Below are 20684 nucleotides of genomic sequence, written 5' to 3' on the forward strand. Positions count from 1 at the left end.
CCCTGTGGGAGCGCGCCCGCGGGGGGAGATGGAGCTCGCGTCGTCTGCGACGTTTAGCCCTTGAAAGACTTCACTGCTGTCGTCAACATCAACGTCAATCGGCCGTGGTCAATCCACTGCTGGAGGTCCCCCCAAGTCTTCGCCTCCCCACCCCGCCCCCCGCAGCTCTGCGATGTAGCAGCAACAACAACTAGAAGGATGCGATTCGTGTCTCGCTGCGGAATATTTCAGGGACAATGAGGAGTGACCGCGAGCCAGGTTCAGGTGTCGCTCGAAAGCCAGGCAGAAGGCGGTACCTTTAAGATAGAGGAGAGGGCTTTAAGATAGAAGTGTGCCTTTAAAAGGTGAGCCTTTAAAATAGAAATGGGGTCTTAAAAAGGATGTGAGCCTTTAAGATAGAAGTGGTGCCTTTAAAAAGGAGGTGAGCCTTTAAGGTAGAAGTGGGGCCTTTAAAAAGGTGAGCCTTTAAGAGAGAAGTGGGCCCTTAAGAAATAGGTGGGGCCCTTTAAGAAGGAGGTGAACCTTTAAGAGAGAGATGGGCATTTGAGATTCGCTTAGAAATGCATGTAGACTGTAGGGTGAACGCTGCTGCTGCTGTGACAGCAGCAGTAGTGGGGACGGGTGATGGCCGCATTCCAGACAGAGACGTGGTGGCTGCCCTTGGTGTAGTGAGCAGGAGGGGGAGGGAGAGGCTGTGAGTCGCTGCTGCTGCTGCGGCTGCTGTGAAGGAGGAAAGTTCAGTAACCCACCCAGCACCTGCGCACTGGTTCCCTCCATCGCTCCATCTCCTCGGAGGCTAAGCAGGCGTCGAGCCTGGCATGTACCCACGTGCAAGGCTTCCTATTCACAAATATCGTAGGCATAGCCTGCGAGCTGGCCACGAGATGAATTCTTGAATCTACCTGTGCGGACCTTGGAGCGTTACCACCTCGTGCGAGGGGGGTTTTCTCGGGGCTCTCCGATTGTCCTCATCCACGCGAAGCGAAACGTTCATCCGCGGACATGGTCAAACGTTCCGATGCAGGAACCTCGCGAAGACCCATGCTTGAGACTCATGGGAAAGTTCCTTCCCCCTGTCACCAGGGACTGGCCTGCAATCGTAATACCTGCCAGGGCGCCTTCACAAATGCCTCAGCCACTCATAAGCGCCTTACATCGCATGGCCATTTCACGCAAATTTGCGTTGTGTGGTCGAGCCCAGGAGACCCCCTAGCCTAGGGGCAGCTACCCCCCGTGCAGCACAAGTCGAGTACCGTGTGGCACCATCAGAGCTCCAGGGGCGGTGGCGGCTGCTGCTGCCTGGAGCCCAGCGCCGTGGGGGCGGAAGCAGCGAGGGTTGGTGGATCACGCACAGATGGTGCGAAACTCCCTTCCTACCCATGGGTGGACGTCGAGGAGGAGCCGCACCCTGGCTCCTCGCCCAGGAGAATGCGGCATTGGATAGAGCAGTGGCTCTCAACGCGGGGACCCCTGGGGATAGCGTGGCAATATCCCAGGGGGAACCTGAGGTGATTTATACGTGTGTGTGAAATGATATCATGCGTGAGTCATTGAGTAATTTACGTATGAAAATGCCAAAGTAAAATAACTACGATGAAATGTAAATCCATATGGTAAGCTCGAACAATATAAACAACCTTTCTAAACTCATTGATTGAAGACAATGTGGTTACTAAAAGTAAACCAGCGAGCGCGAACAAATTACATGATGCATGCAGAGCGTCCGTTTATATTTGCTTGCAGTTACTTAGCTAGCTAGGATACACCTCACAACATGGACAATTGGTTAAAATATTTTCGTTCATTATTCACGCATTTATTTCTCATAGCCACGTTGGGCCAGGCAAGGGAAGTTATACTCGGTTGAAACAACCGGGTATCATAACCGGGTACGGTAGCCAACAAACGGTTGAGAACCACTGGGATCGAGTGTTTCCCCCTTCCACACTCATTAACTACACCGGTTGCCCAGTGGATAGATGGGCGTGTGCGAACCCAGTAACCTACTCGGAGATAATTCAGGTAATCTTAAAAAAACACCCAATTAAATTCGAGACAGCAAATAGCTGCACAGGACCGCGTGCTAGTGAACACGCATGATGTGAACACGCGTTAAGCGAGGACTTACCGTGTAGCCATTTAGACGACATCAACTACAATTTCACACGCAGGTGGTCAAGCCCAGACAACTGCGACAGAAGCAGCAGAGTGTATGACTGTGATGTCTCCTTCGTAGTTGTGGATCGGGGTATTGCGTCGTTAGATGTTGAACGTTCTGTTCTGGATGACCACAGTCGCACATTGGACAGTTTTTTCTTCCATTTGTGCATCTGGTATCCACATCTGCTGCCTGGTTTGTGAGGTTTAGGGTGGACCATGAGCTTCGTGGAAGATCAACCCCAGGGATTTTCTGCATTGGGTCTTCCACAACAATGTGGTGTTTGTGAGTTATTTTAAAATCCATTCAGCTCTACTAATTGGATCATGTTAACCAATTAGCCGTATCAAACAATTAACGTGGAACTAGGACAATAGAATGGGATCCCCGGCTTGATAACCCGCACAATGTGCGCTCCCTCGTTGAGGAACGTCTCTTTGCACCACCCGCGACACCGACGATTCAGCGCATCGCACTCATCTGACGCGCTAAATCGCGACCAATTGTCAACCAACGATCAGCTCCAATTAATTATTAAAGCGGACCACGTGCATGGCTGTGACTATGGCGTCATGGCACGTGGCTTCGCCGGGCTGCAAACAGGAGATGGTCGCGGGAGATAACTGCGACTTGAGAATGACGGTCAGTTGAGGTGCACCATCGGATTTCTCCCGAACCTCTATATCTCCCAGCAGGGCAGAGTCAACGCCTCAAACTTCACTCGGGTTCGTGACACCGTAGAGGGCTGAACTACGTTCCGGGTTTAATGACAAAGTGACATAAGAGAACGCGACGTTTTATACAGAGCAGCAGCGTCGTGGTTCACGCAAATTGCTTATCTGACAATGGCTGGGGAACCACAGACAACGGTGGAAGGGAGCAGCAGTCGGACGGTGAGGAGCCGGCGCTACTGATTGCCTAAGCTCCACGGTCCTCCATGTATTAAGATGTTTTCAGCTAATTAAGGAGTGTTTACACACGCGTCTCTACGAGCCTCTGAGTCTTTAAGGGGCTCCATTGACGTTTGTGGATTTATGATTGTGGGTTCCATTGATCTTTATGGATCTCTGAGTCTCTAACGGTCTCTTGCATATTTATGTCGTTCATGCAAATTGCATCTCCCACAATCCCAGAGGAGAGTGGGACATAACAGGGCAGTCGCTCGGCAGTGAGGGGCTGGTGCTATCAAACAATGCCCAAGCTCTGTGATCCTTTACACGTCATGTTTTAAGCCAATTCATCAGCTGTTTATACTCGTGGGAGGAAAACCGGAGCGCCTGGAGGAAAGCCACACAACGAGGTGGCAACACTCGATCCCCTACAGACGGACCAGGTGGAGTCCACACCTTGCTGTGCCGCCTTCTGCTGGGCGAGCCTGGGCGCGGCTCCTCCTGGACGCCCACCCACGGGTAGGGAGGGAGTTTCACGCACCCATCTGTGCGTGATCCACCAACCCTCGATGCTGCCTCCACACAGCGCCGGACTACAGGCGGCCACGTGCAGCAGCGGAGCCGCCATGTTGCCGAATTGTAGCCATCTCGAATCCGTCTTGGTAAGTTATGGAATGGCTTTAAGTTTGTATTTTAAATATAATTAACGGTAATTATTAAAGGCTCGATGACCACATGACTGGTGTGTGGGGCCCGTGTTGCTCTGCAGGTAAGGAGGAGGAGGCGGTGTTGGCGCTACCGAGGGCCCTTGCCAGCACGCGCCGTCAGAGCGCTGTGACCTCACCGCGTCATTTCTCTCCACCTGCGTGGTGACGTCATGGCGGCTAAGCCACTAATGTGGCTTGAGCGACATAATGATAATATTTATTTATTCTGGGTGAATTCGATGAGCTATTAAGCTCTTTTTTCACAGACCATGACGTCATCGTGTCGGTTTTTGAGACCTCTGGGGTGACGTCATCGCGGCGAAGCCATTAATGTGGCTTGAGGAAATATGTCGTCATCATATCAGTATTCAGACCTACGTCATGGCGTCAGAGACAGTCTTTAAGAGGCCTATGCCGTCATCAGCTCGGACTTGAGCCCCAAGAGGGTAACGTTATCGCAGGATTGACTGAACGGTACGATGACGTCATCATATCGTCCTTTAGCCCCATAGGGTGACGTCATTCCCTGGAAGTCTGAACGGGGCAATGACGTTCACGTCACTCCCGGAGGATGACGTCCCCGCGTGGAAGCCGTGGGCGTGGCTTAAATGAACATAACGTCATGCGTAACCATCGTGATTGATGTTGGCTCTGTCCCGAAACAGCGGACAAGCAGAATCTGAATAATTGTTTTTTTCCCTGGAGGAGGAATCTGATGAGCTATGAAGCTCTTTTCTCACCGATGTCCAGGAGGGGTTCACAACGTGAGAGCAGCAACACGTCACGAGACGACCATCGGAGTGCCAAAGTCGAGGAAAGGTCAACAGATCAGTCTCGCTGCAAAGTTCTCGTGTCTGCAGGGATCCAGACTCTTTGGTTCTTTCGAATAAAGTCACGTAGGTAGAAAACAAAATAAATGAAATCACGACGTTTCGGGCGCAACACGAGCGTCCGTCATCAGGTGGGACAACCACAGCAAGAAGCAATTGCTGAAGTGGGCAACAGGGCTGCTGTGACAAGAGGCCATAGAGGTTAGAGAGGGGGGAGGAGCCAGGGGGGTACGATGACGTAATCCCCCCCCTCTCTATCTCCCCCCCCCTTGCTCCTCCCCCCTCTGTTACCTATACAGTAACAACAATATCTATACATTCTTGGGTCTTGCGGTAAATTCACGTATCACTTGTCCACGTGACTTTACCGAAATACCCAAGAATATGAATTCCTGCAGTCACGAAAGCTTTATAAATAAAAACTATACACAAACTCGCCTTTAGCCCGTCCAAGGCCGGGCGTATTGCAGTCAATGTGAAACTTGCAAGCGAAGAGCAGGCCAGGGGCAAGAGAGAGAGAGCGGCCCGGCGACCCCCGCGCTCGGCTCGTGTCAACAACAACGACAACAACGACGACAACAACAACGACAACAACACCACCACAGGGACCTTCAGGAGACGTCTACAGGGGCCGTCCATAAATTACGTCACGCGATTTTTGATGATTTTTGACCCCCCCCCTCGTCACACGGCGTCACAAAAAGTCAGACCCCCCCCCCTCAAATATGACGTCACAAAGCTCTGCCCCCCCCCAAAAATAAAGATGCTTCAAATCGCTTTAAACTATTGTCATTGTAGTGCGTATTTAATGTGGCGCTGCACTCTGATGTTGTAGGAGAAAACATTTATTAGAAAGTCTATTTAATTAAGTAGAACGTGTTGTCTATATTTATTTAAAGTTGCGCATTTTGACGTGACGTCACATTTCTCAAACCCCCCCCCTCGTCACACATCGACCCCCCCCCCTAGGGGTCTGACGTCATTTATGAACGGCCTCATAGACTACTGTACTAGAAGACGTTCCAGGCAATGGCCCTTAATCAGAGTACATAGCGGCCCTTCTTCGCAGCACCATTAATGCGCTATGAAGAAGGGACATTGCCCGAAACGTCGGTTATTTGTTGTTTAATGTCGTGGTGGTGTTGTTGACACGGAGCGTGTTGAGTGTTGTTGTGGGCTGTGTTTGTGCACCACGGCACAACGCAACAGCGGCAGAAGACAATTTGATTGCTTTGTTAACACATTTGCTGAGCACACAAGTTCAAGTTAATTTATTAGGTGTAGCCCTGTGAGCCATTCGGCTCTTGAATCGGGTGCAACCGCAACAATCAAAAAACAAAAACATGAACAAGAAAACATCTTAAAGTGACACATGCCCAAAGGGCCCAAAGGGCCGACACGTATAGCGGCCAGCAACAAGCGGCACCATTAACAGAGTTGTAACGGATAAGAGTTGTTGTTCTAGGAGCTTGGTGGGGGGTGGGAGACGGTGGTGGTGGTGGGAGGAGGGAACTGCAGAGTGGAGCAGTGTGAGGGGAGACGCGAGGTGACCTGCAGTGTGGTGAGTGGAAGGGTGGGTGACTTGGTGTAGGTGGGTAGATGAGTGTGTTAGCGACCGAGTGTGTGAAGGAGTGGGTGGGTGGGTGAGTAGATGAGTGACTGAGTGAACGACTGAGTGTGTGAAGGAGTGGGTGGGTGGGTGAGTAGATGAGTGATTGAGTGAACGACTGAGTGTGTGAACGAGTGGGTGGGTGGGTGAGTAGATGAGTTAGTGAACGACTGAGTGTGTGAAGGAGTGGGTGGGTGAGTAGATGAGTGACTGAGTGAACTACTGAGCGTGTGAAGGAGTCGGTGGGTGGGTGAGTAGATGAGTGACTGAGTGAACGACTGAGTGTGTGAAGGAGTCGTGGGTGGGTGAGTAGATGAGTGACTGAGTGAACTACTGAGTGTGTGAAGGAGTCGGTGGGTGGGTGAGTAGATGAGTGATTGAGTGAACGACTGAGTGTGTGAACGAGTGGGTGGGTGAGTAGATGAGTGACTGAGTGAATGACTGAGTGTGTGATGGAGTCGGTGGGTGAGTAGATGAGTGACTGAGTGAACGACTGAGTGTGTGAACGAGTGGGTGGGTGAGTGGGAAAGTGACTCGGTGAGTGGGTGATAGGGTGAGTGAGCGAGTGTGTGGATACGTGCGTAGGCCTCGGCAAGGTAAAAGTTAAAAGGTAAAAACAACGAGCCTACCTTTACCCTACCTTTTAGCTTACCACAATACAATCACTCTACCCTTACCTTTTACCCTTCAGCAGGTAAGTTAAAAGGTAAAGAGCAACGAGCCTACCTTCTACCCTACCTTTTACCCTTACCCCATACAAATTACCCGATTACAGGGTAATTACTGGGGTACTACGACATGAAAAAGGTTTATGACGGTAAATGCTAGGTAGAGCTCTTCATTCATATAGAATACTCTCGATGATTCCAATTTTACACGCTTTCTTTCAACTCACTGTCTGTTGTTGTCGTTATTGTTGTTGTCGTTGTTGTCATTATTGTCGTTGTTGTCATTATTGTCGTTGTTGTCGTCGCTGTCGTATCCTCAAATCTTGTAACTCAATTTTAACCCACTTCCTAATGTGGTATCGACTGCAAACTTGGTATACGTATGTCATAATGGTGACAATAGTATATTATATCACTAAAAAAATACATATTTTTAAACGATCTTTTGTATACGTTATGTTTCGGCTTGGCTCTAATTGTCCACGCTCAACTGACGTTGGCTGTAATTGGCCACGGTCCCTTACGTTATGGTAAGCTTCGGGGCCACTTCCTGGAATCGTGGAGTTCTCCCATTACGAGTGCATTTAATAAAAGCGTGTTTTTAAAAAAAGTTTTTTTTAAATATAACTTATTAAATGTAGTCCACGGACTGCGCCACGGAGCTTCTAGCGGTAAACAAGGCACCGTATTTACCGGGTAATACTTTGCGCTATCTTTACCCTACCGGGTAATTCTTCCGAGCTACCTTTACCCTACCTTTTACCTTACCCCTTGGCATATCGACACCTTTACCCTTTTACCCGGTAAAAAGGGTAATTTACCTTACCTTGCCGAGGCCTATAAGTGCGTGAGTCGGTAAGTATGTGGAGCTGAGTGGACTTTCCTATGACCGGTACCAGCGGTGTCATGATCGGCCTCTATGGAGGAGGCTCGTGAAAAGGACGCTGCTGAGCGGTAGGAGGCAGTCGCCCTCCAGTCACAACTGAGGGCAGAGGAGTTACGCTCACAACAACGAGCGGTGCGCTGGGCGGATAAAATCGCAGCAAGTTGGCACAGGCAGCAAATGTGGTGCATCTACCCGTCACCTCAGTCAACCCATGGCACCTGGGTCTGTCCCCTGACCTCCTGCCAGCAGTAAAGAGCCTACCACTCGTCACGTGACGGCCTCAAGGTGCACCTAGCCTGGTACAAGCGGGGCGGTGACGTCACCGCCACTACGGTCGGTTGTTGCTGAGTAGGTGAGGGACTGGGTGAGTGACTCCGGATCGTATCCGGTTGACCGAATTCTCAACTCGTCCGCACGCACCACAGACGCCGTCCCTGCCAGCTGGCAGAGACCACGTGGGACGTGGGACCATCTTCTGTGCCACCGCTGGGTGAGGGCGGACCTGGCACCGTGGAGGGCACGGGCAGCTCTCGCGAGCATCCCCGTCCATGTGACAACGAGGCCCTTCGCCTCGAGGAGGACGGTGAAGATCCCGTGGCGTCATTCGCAAGGGGTAGGACACTGTGTGCCAGCGTCTATGTCCAAGTGTTGCCACATTTAAATTAATTACTGTGTTTCCGCAAATTACTCGATTTGGATCACACACAGACAGAATTCAGTGGCAGGACCTTCCTTAAAGAGGGCCATGAGACACGGACTTTCCTGGGTTAAAAGCTGAAATCAGCAGGCTTCGTGCTTGCACCAAAGCTGGTGAACTACCAAATGGTTTTGGGTGAGGGCTGGTTTCAACATTCTGGTGAACTGCCAGATGCGTATAAGCGACGATTGTCGTGTTATGAATTAGTAGTCTAAAATTAATGAATTAATCTCGACAAGTTTAATCGTTTCATATCCATCCATACTTGGGAGGAGCGGTGGCGCAGTGGTTAGCGCCACTGCACTATAAACTCAAGCTACACGGGTTTGATTCGCGGCTACCGTCAGTGGCGCGTCATATCTTATCCGGTGTCCCCTCCCATCCCTCCCGATCATCATCAACCCACATTGACCAGCGTGGTGAAGTATGGTCGACACTGGTGTATGGAGGCCCTCATCCAGCAGTGGATTGACGTGGGACTGTGCACGATGTCATCATTATTGTTGCTCTACGCGTGCGCAGTCCAACGTCAGCCGTCGCCGCACGCAGACATCGTAAAGCCGTCACATCTCATGAAGCTCCGCAGGGGGTGAAGCCATGTGGGGGACGTTACCTGGTCATGGTTATTCATGAGGGGTGGGGGGTCCATGTGGAGTGACGTCACCCACTCATGGTTATTCATGAGGGGGGGGTCCATGTGGGGGACATTACCTGGTCATGGTTATTCATGAGGGGTGGGGGGTCCATGTGGAGTGACGTCACCCACTCATGGTTATTCATGAGGGGGGGGTCCATGTGGGGGACGTTACCTGGTCATGGTTAATCATGAGGGGGGGGGGTCCATGTGGGGGACGTTACCTGGTCATGATTATTCATGAGGGGGGGGGGGGTCCATGTGGGGGATGTTACCTGGTCATGATTATTCATGAGGGGGGGGGGTCCATGTGGGGGACGTTACCTGGTCATGATTATTCATGAGGGGGGGGGGGTCCATGTGGGGGACGTTACCTGGTCATGATTATTCATGAGGGGGGGGGGGTCCATGTGGGGGATGTTACCTGGTCATGATTATTCATGAGGGGGGGGGGGGTCCATGTGGGGGATGTTACCTGGTCATGATTATTCATGAGGGGGGGGGGTCCATGTGGGGGACGTTACCTGGTCATGATTATTCATGAGGGGGGGGGGTCCATGTGGGGGACGTTACCTGGTCATGATTATTCATGAGGGGGGGGGTCCATGTGGGGGATGTTACCTGGTCATGATTATTCATCAGGGGGGGGGGTCCATGTGGGGGACGTTACCTGGTCATGATTATTCATGAGGGGGGGGGGTCCATGTGGGGGATGTTACCTGGTCATGATTATTCATGAGGGGGGGGGGTCCATGTGGGGATGTTACCTGGTCATGATTATTCATGAGGGGGGGGTTCATGTGGAGGACGTTACCTGGTCATGATTATTCATGAGGGGGGGGGGTTCATGTGGGGGATGTTACCTGGTCATGGTTATTCATGAGGGGGGGGGTCCATGTGAAGGACGTTACCTGGTCATGATTATTCATGAGGGGGGGGGGGTCCATGTGGGGGACGTTACCTGGTCATGATTATTCATGAGGGGGGGGGGTCCATGTGGGGGATGTTACCTGGTCATGATTATTCATGAGGGGGGGGGGTCCATGTGGGGGACGTTACCTGGTCATGATTATTCATGAGGGGGGGGGTCCATGTGGAGGACGTTACCTGGTCATGATTATTCATGAGGGGGGGGGTCCATGTGGAGGACGTTACCTGGTCATGATTATTCATGAGGGGGGGGGGTCCATGTGGGGGATGTTACCTGGTCATGATTATTCATGAGGGGGGGGGGTCCATGTGGGGGATGTTACCTGGTCATGATTATTCATGAGGGGGGGGGGGGGTCCATGTGGAGGACGTTACCTGGTCATGATTATTCATGAGGGGGGGGGGGGGTCCATGTGGAGGACGTTACCTGGTCATGATTATTCATGAGGGGGGGGGTCCATGTGGGGGATGTTACCTGGTCATGGTTATTCATGAGGGGGGGGGTCCATGTGGAGGACGTTACCTGGTCATGGTTAATCATGAGGGGGGGGGGCGTTCTCCATGCTGAGTGACGTCACCCAGTCATGATTATTCATGAGGGTGGCTGACGTCACTCCACATGGGGGGCTGAGGCGCCTCCTCCCCCCTCCTGGGTGACGTGGAGTGACGTCACGCGCGTGACACACGGACATTCCGGGCTCAAGTTCGTGGTAAATGCTCCAGTCCCCCACGAGCTTCATCCGGCCCCGCTGCTGCTGCTGCCGCTGCCGCGTCAGAGCCGTGGTGACCCCCTCTGGGTGCAGAGAGGCACCCAGACCCGGGCGAGCTTTAGGATCGTGCGCCCCAGCATGTCGGTGGTGCTGTGATCAGTGTCTCTGACACGGCCACCGTGAATCAAACACGGCCCCGGTGTGAACCGCTGAATCGCCCGCGGTGTGTGACAGCGCCTCGTCCGCACGCACCACGGGGGGGGGGGGCGGGGGTGATTAATGAGCGGGGGGGGGAGAGAAGGGCTCAGCCGGGGTGGGTAGTGTAGTGGGGAGCGGTGGTGCAGTGGTTAGCGCACTGCGCTCCGACCCCGGCCACCACTAATCACAGTGGCGATTTATTTGAACCGGTCCTGGGCCTCCCCTAAGTCGACTCAGCCTTAAATGATTACACGTTGCGGTGTGTAACGCATCAGCACTGGGGAGACAAAGGCGGTCGGGCGTGATGTTGACCACCCAGCTCGCTAACGGCACTTGCCCCAACAGTCCGTCAAGGCTATACGGGGGATCTTTGTCTTGTAAGGGGTGGGGCTAGCGGGGCATGAAGGGCTGGGCTAAAGGGGGGGGTAGATGATGACGGGGGGGAGTGGGCGATGGGGGCGGGGCCATGGGGGTAGTGGGCGGTGGGGGCGGGGCTGTTGGGGGGGGTTAGTGGGGGGCGGGGCTGTGGAGGAAGCGCTGCATCCGGGTCCCGCGTGACGCGCGGCCCCGTTACATGTGGATCGGAGACGCCGCTGGCTGCGTGATGGGGGTGGTCTGCTGCTGGTGGTGGTGATCACGATGGTGATGGTGGTGGTGACGGTGACGGTGGTGACATCGCTGTGAGAGTCACGGGGAAGCCGGGCCCGGACACCCCGCGTTGGATGCCGCCATCGCAGCCGCGCGTGTAGCTGATTGCTGCTGATGCTGGTGGTGATGGTGGTGTGAGGATGGGGATCTGTCGCTGTCTCCTGCTGCTGCTCCTCCTCCCGCTCGCGGCGGCGCTCGGAGCGGAGATCAGCGTGAGGCGAGAGGCGGCGCGGCCAGGTGAGGTGTGACACCCAACACCCTGCACACTGCACCCTGCACACTGCACCCTGCACACTGCACCCTGCACCCTCCATCCTCCACCCTGCACCACCCTACACCCTGCACCCTGCACCACCCTACACCCTGCACCACCCTGCACCACCCAACACCCTGCACCACCCTGCACCCTCCACCTTGCACCCTCCACCCTGCACCCTCCACCCTGCACCCCCCACCCTGCACCCTGCACCCCCCACCCTGTACCCTCCACCCTGCACCCTCCACTCTGCACCCTCCACCCTGTACCCTCCACCCTGCACCCTCCACCCTGCACCCTCCATCCTGCACCCTCCACCCTGCACCTTCCACCCTGCACCCTGCACCCTCCATCCTGCACCCTCCACCCTGCACCTTCCGCCCTGCACCCTGCACCCTCCACCCTGCACCTTCCACCCTGCACCCTCCACCCTGCACCCTGCACCATGCACCCTCCACCCTGCACCCTCCACCCTGCACCCTCCACCCTCCATCCTGCACCCTCCACCCTGCACCTTCCACCCTGCACCCTGCACCCTCCACCCTGCACCTTCCACCCTGCACCCTCCACCCTGCACCCTGCACCATGCACCCTCCACCCTGCACCCTCCACCCTCCATCCTGCACCCTGCACACTGCACACTGCACCCTCCACCCTGCACCCTGTACCCTGCACCCTGTACACTGCACCCTGCACACTGCACCCTCCACCCTGCATTCTCCACCCTCCACCCTGCACCCTCCACCCTGCACACTGCACCCTCCACCCTGCACCCTGCACCCTCCACCCTCCACCCTGCATCCTCCACCCTCCACCCTGCACCCTCCACCCTGCACACTGCACCCTCCACCCTGCACCCTGCACCCTCCACCCTCCACCCTGCATCCTGCATCCTCCACCCTGCACCCTGCACCCTGCACCCTCCACCCTGCACCCTCCACCCTCCACCCTGCACCCTGCATCCTCCACCCTCCACCCTCCACCCTGCACCCTCCACCCTGCACACTGCACCCTCCACCCTGCACACTGCACCCTCCACCCTGCACCCTCCACCCTGCACCCTGCATCCTCCACCCTCCACCCTGCACCCTCCACCCTGCACCCTGCACCCTGCACCCTCCACCCTGCAACCTGCACCCTGCACCCTCCACCCTGCACCACCCTGCACCCTGCACCCTCCACCCTGCACCCTCCACCCTGCACCACCCTGCACCCTGCACCACCCTGCACCCTGCACACTGCACTCAGTGTTGGGTCATGTTTGGCGAGTCCGGTGAACCTAGCCTGGCACCATAACCTCGTTGCGTCAGTTCCCGTGATTGACGATTTCTGTACGTCTATTCACACCGTGAATGTCACATCCATCTCACTCCCCTCCACACACTCTCCTACCTCTCCCCTCTCATCTCACTCCACTCCCCTCCACGCACTCTCCTACCTCTCCCCTCTCATCTCACTCTACTCCCCTCCACACACTCTCCTACCTCTCCCCTCTCATCTCACTCTACTCCCCTCCACGCACTCCCCTACCTCTCCCCTCTCATCTCACTCTACTCCCCTCCACGCACTCTCCTCCCTCTCCCCTCTCATCTCACTCCACTCACCTCCACGCACTCTCCCCTCTCATCTCACTCTACTCTCCACACACTCTCCTACCTCTCCCCTCTCATCTCACTCTACTCCCCTCCACACACTCTCCTACCTCTCCCCTCTGATCTCACTCTACTCCCCTCCACGCACTCTCCTGCCTCTCCCCTCTCATCTCACTCCACGCACTCTCCCCTCTCATCTCACTCTACTCTCCTCCACACACTCTCCTACCTCTCCCCTCTCATCTCACTCTACTCCCCTCCACGCACTCTCCTACCTCTCCCCTCTCATCTCACTCTACTCCCCTCCACGCACTCTCCTACCTCTCCCCTCTCATCTCACTCTACTCCACGCACTCTCCCGCCTCTCCCCTCTCATCTCACTCTACTCCCCTCCACGCACTCTCCTACCTCTCCCCTCTCATCTCACTCTACTCCCCTCCACGCACTCTCCCACCTCTCCCCTCTCATCTCACTCTACTCCCCTCCACGCACTCTCCCACCTCTCACCTCACTCTACTCCCCTCCACACACTCTCCTGCCTCTCCCCTCTCATCTCATTCTACTCCCCTCCACGCACTCTCCTGCCTCTCCCCTCTCATCTCACTCTACTCCCCTCCACGCACTCTCCTAACTCTCCCCTCTCATCTCATTCTACTCCCCTCCACGCACTCTCCTGCCTCTCCCCTCTCATCTCACTCTACTTTCCTCCACGCACTCTCCTGCCTCTCCCCTCTCATCTCACTCTACTCCCCTCCACGCACTCTCCTAACTCTCCCCTCTCATCTCACTCTACTCCCCTCCACGCACTCTCCTACCTCTCCCCTCTCATCTCACTCTACTCCCCTCCACGCACTCTCCTACCTCTTCCCATGGAAGCCGTCATAGAAGCCGTCAGTCGACCAGCACTCAGTGGGAGGTCGCTCATTCTCCTCTGCCGACCGCCACGGTCTGGAACTCCGTTCCCCCAGACGTCTGTGCCCCAATCTCTTCCAATCTCAAAACCCTCCACTTGCCCTCTGCCCGTGACTGTTCCGTGTGTACAAACACTAAAGCATATGTAGATGCCTCCTCCGTGTTCTCGCGTGTCACACCGTGTCAACCCGTACGGTTTAGCCGGGTTCTTGTACAAGTGAATTGAGTTTTCAGGTCCATACGGCGCTCAGCCGTTTCAACGAGGGCCAAAAAAAAATGTCAATTTGTTTGTGTTTCTCCCTTGTGATGGGACTTTGTAGGATAGACGTTGGGATTTATAAGGGCACGGGGTGACCAATAAGGTCTGAATTGGTCTGTAATAAGGTAGGGCTCTGATTAGGTGCTGACAGGTATAACAGTGCGGAGTATACATTGTGTGGTGTGTGTGTTATGTGTTTGTGTGTAGCCAGCTGTGACATTAACGCGTTGTTCTTTGAGATAACCTCGGAGGATCTCACTGATGGGACTCTTGCGACCGCGTCCGGATCTCTCAACGTCCCGTGACCTGCCAACACTATAATCTGGCCTGGTTAAACCCAGGATGGATCGTGTGCAGGCCAGTCGCAATGTTCCCGAGCCGGCACAGCTGCTCCTTTGAAAGGGGTCCACGCTTCGCAAGCGCAGTACGTTTGGCTACGTATGGTGCGAAAGAAGTTCAATATACATACAACCGTAGCCGAGAAGGCCTGGAGCTTCGTGTCGAGCGGTAGGCCCAAGGCTAGCTTCCGCACAGCGTTTCACAACTGATGGAAAAATAATGTCGCTCGACTAATTCGGAGTGAGACCTCGGCTGCCAACCGGAGCTGGTGGTCAGCAACTGGAACGAGTGATGAGCACACTGGCCAGGCATGGGAACCCCTTCGCTCTCTCCACAACTGCTCCCGTTCCTCGTGGAAAGGCGACAAGGGGGTGGAGTGTTTATTTTGGTGGCGCCGATGGTGATGTCCCACCCCTGAGTTGCACGCTCCGGGTTCAGCAGAGGAGTCTCCAAACTCAGCAGCAGGTATGAGATCATTCGTGTTTGTGCCACGGTTTACCGGTAGACAAGCATCCTGGGCATCAACCATTGTCCCTCTGTATCGGCACCACATGGACATTCCACTCGTACAACCAATATAATGCTTTTATAATGACATGGTAAAACTATGAATACAACGTTTAGAAGCCAGAGGACATTCCTATCGCACTGCAAGGTGAACAGGGAATGGCTGTGACTCCCAGCCACACAGCTTTATCCGGGTCTGCCCACCATCATGTTTGTTGAATTTCTTTCGCACCGTACGTGGCCAACCGTGCTACTCAGAGATGTTGTATTCACGAAGGTTCTTAATGATTGTGAGCAGAGGGCCAGGAAATCCGCACGAACGTATAACAACCCAGAGCTCCGGCCTGTTGAAGGTATCATAGCCTTGGACCTCTGCAGTAGAAGACGGACAGAAAAGAAACCACATTGGGGCTCCCTCCATGAGCTTATCAGCGTGTGTGGCATGGCATTGTTGAATAATCTCTGCCAGGGCATCTGAAAAGCCTGCTGGGAAAGGAAGATGCCTGCATAGCTGTTAAAGCAGTGCCATCCCCATTGTGAAGAGTGACCACCACGGCATCCGTCCGGTTCTGTGGAATCCCTGCCGCGGCTTAATCAGTGGCAATAATGTTGACGCCAGGCAGCCTGCCACACGATCACCGCCCGCCCCCAGCAGTTCATAGAGGTCGTCAAAGCTCCACCATCTTGCATAGCCACCTCCTCGGCAGAGGGAACATCTCCAATGTCTCCACGCAGAAATAATGATCAGCAGATGAGCAGACCTGACGCTGGTGGATTAGCGATGACATCTTAGTAGAGTGGTGCTGTGCAAGTGACTTAAGGAGGTTCCGCCGAGGAGATGGAGCTTTGAAATGGGTCGGCGTGCGTGCGCTCGGTGGATTATCCCATCGCAGGATCGTGAGAGGCGGCAGCTGACGATGACGACGATTGAGTGGTTATTGTGGGCCAATGGAGCGGCTTTCATTTTATTTACCTGCGGCCACCTTATGACGGCAGAGCCGCAGGGATGTCTGAACCCCGGGCGGAGGCTGCGTGAGGCCTCCCCCAGTCACGCGTCTCTCTGCCGGCTGGGACACTTCCTCTGTCCGTCTGGCACCGGCTTCCCAGAAATATGAAAGTTACCATCCGAGACCTCACATCCGTTTCCCCTGGGCCATCAAGAGGGAGACTGCCAGCCTCAGCTGCTAGTGATGATACAATTCTCGCTTGCAAGCTTCAGAATCTCGCCGACACCATGGCCAGTCCACGTGTTATGCACACACTCATAAGCTGGAAGAATGGTAGGCGCACACATTCCACGTGATTAGCCAATAGCTGGTGGACAGGTCAGCTCCGACGGGAGGTCCTGGTGTCAAGGACATGGGTCCGCTTTGGCTGTTCCTTCAATGCAAAGTTCTTGCTTGGATCTGGCATCATCCTCGAACCGTTGTGTGGATGCGCAGATGGTGGAACTGCGCATCGATGATTACTTTAAAAACTATTTCAATTATTTGTTTATTTTACTAGGTAAGGCCCGCCGAGCTATTTAGCTCTTTTTCAGAAGCGTCCTGGCCACAAATAATAGCTCAAATAAGTGGCGTATGTCTACACGTATGGGAGTAACCAACCACTCTAAACGCACGTGGATTCTAAATGTGGAGAGAAAAACCGGAGGACCTGGACAATAATCCACGGGGAGAACACGCAAACTCAAAACATACAAGTGTCAAGGTTGGGATCGAACCCACGACCTCCTGTATACCAGGCGAGGGAGTTAACATCTCGCTAGCTTGGTGGCGCCATTACAAACCGCGTACAAACCGAGCAGCCCTCCTTGCCGTGACTATTGAGTTGATCTGGCCCGTGATTTGCAATCACTCTCACCCGAGCGCGAGAGCTACGAGCCCCTGGGGCACTCATGTCGCCTAATAAAACATCTCTGCCCTGAGGGCCCACTTGAGCCCACGCCAGGGACCGGCCATCCACTTCATCAGCCCCGCCTGTGCCTCTCCGCGAACGTCGTCGCATATGCATCCACCACCATCATCACCACCACCACCACCATTCCTCTTGGCAGGGAAAGTGAGTCCACGGCCCCCCAGGCCCCAGCGTTGACAAATACAAAAATAAATTTGCCCCCTTCGCGTTGTCTGATCGTATCCTGCCCTGAGAAAAATGACTGTTCCAGCCCTGGCAATGACGGGGCCTGGCCACGAGCGAGTCGTCCACGACGCCGGCGTGAGGTGGAGTTGACACCGCACAGCTCGAATACCTCCCATGTCCCCTCGCCACCCCTCGCGAAGAGAGACAGGCTGACGTGAGAGAGATACCGCGTGGGTGTGAGTGAGCGGCATTATCTCTTCCCTCCCTGTGCCTGCGTACTGCCTTGTTTGTCAAAGCTGCCTGGCTCATCGCTCCCAACGCGAAGCTCCGGGATCCTCTCAGCCACAGTTGTAACCCTTCCTCTACGCTTGCGACACGTGGAGCCCTTGAGAAGAACACCTCCACCCGTTTGAAACAGTCAGGCTGGCCTGTCGACGATCCATCCTGGGTTTAACCAGACCGGATTGTGCGAGGGGTTTCACAGATCCTTGAAAGATCTGGACACAGTCCCATCATTGGTGAGCTTCTCCGCCAGGCGAGCAGGCTACGTTGGCTGGGTCATGTAGCCCACATGCCCAGCCACCGCATGCTCCCAGCCACCGCATGCCCCCAGCCACCGCATGCCCCCAGCCACCGCATGCCCCCAGCCACCGCATGCCCCCAGCCACCGCATGCCCCCAGCCACCGCATGCCCCCAGCCAGCGCATGCCCCCAGCCACCGCATGCCCCCAGCCACCGCATGGCCCAGCCACCGCATGCCCCAGCCACCGCATGCCCCCAGCCACCGCATGCCCCCAGCCACCGCATGCCCCCAGCCACCGCATGCCCCCAGCCACCGCATGCCCCCAGCCACCGTATGCCCCCAGCCACCGCATGCCCAAGCAGCTTCTGGTTTGGTCGGATTAAGGGTGGCTAAACCGGCGTATCACGGGCTGGAGAAGAGATGGAGCTGATGTGGTACGGGAGGATGTGGAGCTGAGTGGACTTGCCGATGACCAGGACCAGCGGTGTCAAGATTGGCCTCTGTAGGAGGCTCTTAAAGGACGCTGCTACTGGGCAGTTGGAGGCAGCAACAACGGAGGGCAGAGGAGCGACGCTCACAACAACGAGCGTAGCGCCGGGCGTATAAAATGGAGTGAGTTGGTACAGGAGGAAGCACAGGTGGTGACTCTAGCAGTCATCTCAGTCAGACGACCCATGGCATCTGCTGGGTCTGTCCCGAGACCTCCTCCTGTCAGCGAGCCTTCGACACTTCACGTGGCTTCAAAGTGCACCTAGCCTGGCACAGGCGCCGTAGTGACGTCACCGTCACTAAGTGGCGATTGGGCGGGTATTGGTATACACTGTAGTGTATAGTGTAGTGTATAGCACGTGTGTGCTTGTGGCTTGTCTGTGTGCATTGTACATGTTGGCATGTATTGTAAACAGGCGTGTGTACCATGTACGTGTGCGCATGGAAACGGTACGTACCATATCGCACGATGATGTTTAACACGTAGCAGGAGGCTTTCGCGACCAATATCATCCATAAGAGAGGTTTTTTGGGGGGTTAGATCGCGGGAATATATAAATGTTGTGTCGTTAAACCCGCCACCACCCGACACAGCCAACGAGTAAGGGTTGTCACGAAAACAGAACGTGGTCAATTCGTCACTAGTACAGCACTAGTGTGTAGTGTAGTGTATAGTATAGTGTATAGTAGTGTATAGTGTAGAGTAGTGTATAGTGTAGTGTACTAGTACAGCATGCCGGTTGTGTGTTGGAGAGCCAAGCCACAACATTTACTATCTGATATAACCCAAACAACCTCTATTATGGATAATAGTCGCTAAATCCGACGTGTTAAACAGATTGTAAATGTTGTGGCTTGGCTCTCCCACACAACAGGCGTGCTGTACTACTACACTATACTCTACACTATACACTACTCTACACTATACACTACTCTACACTATACACTACTCTACACTACACACTATACTGCTCTACACTATACACTACACTACTCTACACTATACACTACTCTACACTACACTATACACTACTCTACACTACTCTACACACTATACTGCTCTACACTATACACTACACTACTCTACACTATACACTACACTACACACTACTATACACTACTCTACACTATACACTACTCTACACTATACAATATACACTACACTACACACTACTCTGTTCTATACACTAATGCTGTACTAGTGACGAATTGGCCACATTCTGTTTGAGATGCTGTTTATGTGCGGAAGTGTTTATGTGTGTACATGTTTACGTACGACCGTGGATGTGAATGTGTGTGTACTCTGTGTGTCTGTATGTGCGTGCTGTGTGTACGATGTATACACAACACATGTGCGTGTGTACTGCGTGTGTCACGTGGTACAAGGGAGATGTGGGGCTCAGTGGGCTTGTGTCAATGTGCACCTAGCCTGGCACACGGTTGCTGTTGTTGTTGTTGTAGATGTGATATGGGGCCATCCATTTAGTACGTACGTATAGGAGGGATGGAGGGGGGGTTAACTCAAATGCGTCTACTGACAATGTTAATTAAATATCGGCCGTTCTACAGGATTCGGGGAGGAGGGGTGGGGGGTGGGGGCTTCAGGCGAACGCAGCAGCAGGTGGGGGGGGTCAACTTGTGACTCAATGTATGGCCCACAGGTGTATGTGTACTGTGTGTGTGTACTGTGTGTGTGTAGTGTGTGTACTGTGTGTGTATTGTGTGTACTGTGTGTGTACTATGTGTGTGTACTGTGTGTGTGTACTGTGTGTGTAGTGTGTGTACTGTGTGTGTGTACTGTGTGTGTGTAGTGTGTGTACTGTGTGTGTGTAGTGTGTGTACTGTGTGTGTGTGTACTGTGTGTAGTGTGTGTGTAGTGTGTGTGTGTGTGTATTGTGTGTGAGTGTGTACTGTGTGTGTGTACTGTATGTGTGTAGTGTGTGTACTGTGTGTGTGTGTACTATGTGTGTGTGTATACTATGTGTGTGTGTACTGTGTGTGTACTATGTGTGTGTACTGTGTGTGTGTAGTGTGTGTACTGTGTGTGTGTGTGTACTGTGTGTACTATGTATGTGTATATACTATGTGTGTGTACTGTGTGTGTACTATGTGTGTGTACTGTGTGTACTGTGTGTGTGTACTGTGTGTGTCTACTGTGTA

This window comes from Lampetra fluviatilis, chromosome 31 (assembly GCF_964198595.1).
Source record: "Lampetra fluviatilis chromosome 31, kcLamFluv1.1, whole genome shotgun sequence".
Lineage (NCBI taxonomy): Eukaryota > Metazoa > Chordata > Hyperoartia > Petromyzontiformes > Petromyzontidae > Lampetra > Lampetra fluviatilis.